This window comes from Choloepus didactylus, chromosome 27, assembly GCF_015220235.1.
Source record: "Choloepus didactylus isolate mChoDid1 chromosome 27, mChoDid1.pri, whole genome shotgun sequence".
Lineage (NCBI taxonomy): Eukaryota > Metazoa > Chordata > Mammalia > Pilosa > Megalonychidae > Choloepus > Choloepus didactylus.
Window position 1 is genome coordinate 4,496,233 of NC_051333.1, and position 6,000 is coordinate 4,502,232.

Sequence of the window (6,000 nt, forward strand, 5' to 3'; positions counted from 1 at the left end):
ATCCCCCTTTTGGTCAAGAAGATGTTCTCCGTTCCACGATGCCAGGTCTACATTCCTCCCCGGGAGTCATATTCCAAGTTGCCAGGGAGATTCACTCCCCTGGATGAGACCTACTCTTCTCGGCCTTTTTCTCTCCATAAAGGTTTCTCTTTATGTCTCTCACCCCTCATCACCCCCCACACATACCCTTCTCTTCTTTGTGTAAACTCCTATATAACCAACCCATTTCTTGGAGTTTTTCTAAGGAAAGCAACAACCACTGCACAATGAATGCTTAAAATTGACAGACTGAGAAGGTTGATCTGTGGAAGTTAAATTTAAACCCTGGGAGAGAGCTGAGTTAAAAGCTATAATTAAAGATTTTCTGAAACCTCAAGAAGGCAGACAAAAATTGGCTGCAGGATTCAGGATTTTGTTAGATATTTATTGCCCTCCAGTATTGGCTCTCACTAAAAAATTCACTTAATTGTTACTCTCATTCATGGGAAGATGCCTAAAGAAGAAGACAATGCGAAGATTAAAATAACCCAACTGTGCCTAATTCAAAACTTGGCTTTGAGAGGGCAAGAATAGGAAATATGCTAGATAAGAGCACTTCAGAGATCTATACCTTAAGGGTAGATTGGACAAAGATTCATTCAATTGCAAATACAAAAAAGATAGACCAATAAGTGACTTTAAAAATAGACTTCAAGAAACTTTTAAACAATAGTCTAGGATAGGACAAACTGTTAACAAGAAAAAAAGTCTTTTTTTTTTTAATAGTTTCAAATGAGAAATAGAGAACTTATTCAGAAAAAATAAACTGGAATTGATAGCTGCCAAAATAAAGGACTCCAGTATGTGGATGAACATGTACAAAGAACCCAACCCCACAAGGTAGAAAAAGCAGGAAATGAAGACAAACTCCTGGTTCTCCAGATAAAACAAATCCCATAGTAAACACAAGAACAATAGAATCCTCTAGCATCTGAGAACTGAGAGACTAGAAGAATGGACGCTGTAGATTTTAGAAGTCTGAAGGGTTATCAGAAGAACCAATGTCCCACATTAGATACGAAACAGAAGGACAACTGTCCAAAATCTGCTTGATAATTCTGCTCTTGCGAAGGCACACAATTCCCTGTCCTTCCTCCAACCCCACAAGGAGAATTGTCAGCAAATAGACATGGGCGACAGGTAGCTTTTTGGTTGATACGGGTGGCATTCTACCTACCACTAATTCCAACAGTACATCACATCCCTCAGAGAAGTAAAAACATGCGAGTAGTGGGAATTTCTAATAATTCAAAATCATTTCCCATGTCGCAAACTGTAACTGCTCCTTTGGGACCATTATCAGAAAAATGTTCCTTTCTTGTTTGAGACAAAAACCCCACAAACTTAGTCGCCATGGAAGTGTTTTGCAAATGGAACTTCCAGACAAATTGTACCAAAGAGGATGATTTTAAAAGCATTCTCTGACACACAACTTATGGTTGATATGTAATATCAATATCCCTACACTTTCTGGGATTTAAGAAATAACTAAAAAAAAAAAAAAAAAGAAAAAAATTGCCCAATGGGCAAAAGACTCTGTTAACTTAGCCAAAATAATTGGAAGAGTCCGTAAGAGTCCAGATTGATTCTTCAAAACTTTCACTTAAACTTCCCCAATACCCTCTTAAAACTGAAGCCAAAGAAGATTTTAGACAAACTGTGACCAGTTTAAAAGAAAAAAAAATTAATAGTCTCTAGAACCAGTTTCTGCTTTAGACTAGTTTTACCTCTTAAAAAAACTAACAGTCTAGGACAAAAGTTCTGCAAGCAATTAAAAAATTTTACCTCACTTCCCAATAGTGCCTAACCTCAAAACCTACCTCTCATCAGTTATAACTGAAGCCAAATTCTTTACTGGGGTACATTTATGATCAGTTTTCTTTAGTGTCCAAGATGATAAAGGTAGCCAGTTTGACTAAATGTGGGAAAATCAATTCACTATGACTGTCACACCCTAGGAATCATGAAAGCTCCTATCAATTTCTCAAGTCTTAAATCCAAATTCCCAAGATTTCCTTGTAGTCTGTTCCAATCCAAGATGATCTCCTCTTCTGTTCCATGTATCTGAATATCTCTAAGACCAAATTTATATATCTACTCACTGAGCCAGCTAAAAAGGGACATAAAGCTTCTCAGGAGATACTGCAATTCTGCAAAAATAACAATTCATTATCTAGACCAACAGTTCTCAAACTTCTGTGGTTTTAGGACCCCTTTACATAATTAAAATATTCTAAGGACCCAGAAGCGCTTTTATTTATGTGGGTTATTTCTAGCAATATTTATCATTTTGGGGAAGTGTTTTAATTTTTATTATTAATTAATTAAAAAAATGAATCCATTACATTTTAGTATAAATAATATATTTTTTGTGAAAAAATAATGACATTTTCCAAAACAAAAAAAAATTAATGAGAAAAGTGGCATTGTTTTACATTTTTGCAAATCTTTTTAATGTTTGGCTTGATAAAAGGTTGCTGGATTCTCATATGTGGTTCTGTATTTGATATGTTGCAATATGTTGTTTTGGCTGAAGTGTATCACAATCCAGTCTTATAGATACAGAAATGAAAAAGAGAAGAGTATTTTAAAGGCTTTTAAAGGTAATTGTAGACATTTTCCTTTTATTGTATATGAAAACTCAACAAATCGTAGTTACCTAAAGATTAGTTGCATGGAGGTACCTGAGACCCATATCAATGAATATTTCATATTCTGTAGCATTAAAATCCATTGGTCTATCTTTACATTTTGAAATATTTTTTACCCATTCCTGATTTTGTAACACTAAGCATTTGGATTTGGAAAAAAAAAAATTGCATTCATCAGAAAAGTCTTTAAATATTGGGAAGCTATCAATCTCATGGCCACAGGTAAGTTTTCCAATATTCTAACTTTCACTTGAAAGCTGAAATTTTAACATTGACAACACTTAGTGTCATTTGCTTTCCTTCAAGTGGCAGGTTTACTTTTATTTTGGAGAATATTTCTGCCAAGTGCCCAAATCTGAATAACCATAGTTTATTTGTCAACCATTCTTGTAAGTAAAAGTGGTTTCCCTTGAAGATATCAGACATTTTAGCTTGCAACTCAAACAATCACACAAAGGCTTTTCCTTGAACAACCATCATAGTTTGGTATGCAGTAAAGGGTCTTTAGAAATTAAAAGGGGTTGTACAAATGGGTACCAAACTTTTGTGAATTAGGAAAGTATCTATATGATTTGACTAAATCAAACCACTTAAACCACTCCCATGGAATACAGAGCCTCAAAAAACCTTCAATAATTTCAAAATATCTCTTCAACTACCACTTACTCTAGGGTCCCACCCAGATTATCATAAACCTTTCTCTGTCTCTATACATAGAAGATTTAGCACACTTTGAAGACCTATTATAGTCACTCCTTGAGTCAGCATCCAAAACTTATCCTTGGAGACTTTGTAGTTGCCTCAGAGACTCTGTAGTTGAAGCATCTTCAGATCTTGTACTAGGATCATCTTTATACCTGATAGGACCACAAGCAGTATAATCCCCTCTGCTTACTGAACACACCCAACATTTTTCTGCTGGGTTATTAGTTAATTAGGAAATCTTGTTTTTCTGTTTTCTATATCACCACACACAACTGATACACTCTCAGTCCAGTGAGTTTGTTTTTCTAATCCAAGGAAGGATAATCTCATGTTTTCATTTTTGTAGTATGAAAACTATCCATATCTAGAACAGATATTTTGGATACTTCCACTCCAAATCCTGATTTAATATTGTTTATTGATGAGTTATCATAAGCCAAATCAACTCAGATGCTGAACTTAAGGTCTTTGATAGCATATGTCACATTGTTAAAAATTAAATAGTAAATATACTCACTGATAGCCAATATGCTTGGTTTCTTAACCTCGTCAGCTTTCTCTGGGCAACAATTACATGATTTATTTGATGCCTTGATGCTCTCAGAGGAAACTGCTGTTGAATGAGTGAAAGTCCACAGTAAAAGATACGGTTTAAAAGTCAGAGAAAATGCTTTAACTGAGCATAATGCTAAACAGGGTGTTCTGATTAAACTCATCACACAAAGTCTTCTTATAGAACAGAAAGACCAAACCATAGACAAGTTAAAGAACTACATCATAGATACAACTTTATGATGGAATTATGATTATAAATAGTAGAAACAATCAGATTGTGAGATACATAAGGGTAAGATATACCAAAGCCAAGAAGATACCACGTAACTTCAAACAGACACTTTGGAAAATCCCCCATGAGATGACCCATCATAGTTGGAACAAATTTACCACAATATTATACAAGCACTGGCAGTGAAGATTTTCTAGTATGTGAGAGTATGTGGCCATTTTATGACTTATCCAAAATAACAATCCTGGAAAACTGTAAAGGTGGAGCATGGAATGGGACCATACCGTAAAAGATCTTTTAAGCATCTTCAAATACATTTTTTACAGTTACCTGTCTCCATGGGTTATGAATATGTACTAGTAATAGTTTGCTTATTTTCCAGATGGATTGAAGCATTTCCCTACTGAAAAGGCTCAGCACTCACAGTGGCTAAGAAATAATTAGGAAAAAAAAAATAGAAATAATTAGGGATATTCTAATGGTAGAGGAACATATTTTATGGGACAATTATTGCTATACATGCAAGGCTTTGCCCCTTACTAAAAAAAAAATCACTGTCCTTACCACTCCCAATCTCCTGGAATAGCAGAAAGGATAAATGGAATTAAAAATGAAATATGCTACAATATCATATATACTTGAACTCCCATGGCCTGAAGTACTACCACTAGCTCTTATGGCTTTACACATGTCCTCCTCAGAAACTCAAGGATTGTTTCCTAGTTAGGAATATCTTCACCCACACTTTTACAAGCTGATCAAGCTAAATATGTTGGGGACTAATGTAATATACGCAGTCATTAACAGGTACTGGATGCTTTTTCTCACCTGTCATCTATCAGCTCCCTATGACCTAAAACCAGGTGATCAAATGAGCTGGAAAAGACTTCAGGTAAATACTGTCCTCAAGCCTCACTGGAAAGGACCTTCTCAGTTTTTCAGAACTAACAACACAGCACTTAAATTATAAGGAATTAATTCTTGGATACATGCTTCCAACTAGAATGGCACCAGCTATCTGACAAGAATTGCAAAGTTGGTTCCAGTATGATCTTAAACTGAGATTCTCCAAGGAACCTCCAGAAGCAGATGGTTTATGTAAGAGGACTGCCAACTCAAGATCCTCAGAACAAGCTGACAACCACACAAAATAGACAGTTTCCACCCCACACCATCAGAAGAAGATTCTTCCTTGTATCTATTCTGACTTATTTCATCATGTTCCCCTTAGTGATAATAATGATTTACTTATCAGAAGTAATATTTATAACTACCTTAATATAGTGTTTATACTATACTCATAATAATACAGTAATAACTTACTTATAATAAGTTATTATTTAGGCTCCATTGAACAGCAGTCATCACCCTAACTCTTCCAAGTTACTGCTACTACAGCCAGTTTAAAAGACTGTTGGTTAAGTATAGAATTACATATGACCTGGCAATTCCATTTCTAGGTATATAACCCAAAGAACTGAAAGCAGGGGCTTGAACAGATATTTGCACATTAATATTCATAGCAGCATTATTCAATTACCAAAAGATGGAAGCAACCCAAGTGTCCATCAACCAATGAATGGATAAACAAAGCGTGGTGTATATATATGTACAATGGAATATTATTAAGCCATAAAAAAGAATGAAGTCCTGACATGCTACAACATGGATGAACCTTGAAGACATCATATGGAGTGAAATAAGTCAGTCGCAAAATGACAAATATTGTATGATCTCACTTATATGAAATAATTTCAATATGCAAATTCATAGAGTCGGAAACTAGAATACAAGTTACCAGAGGCTGGGGTGGGGGTA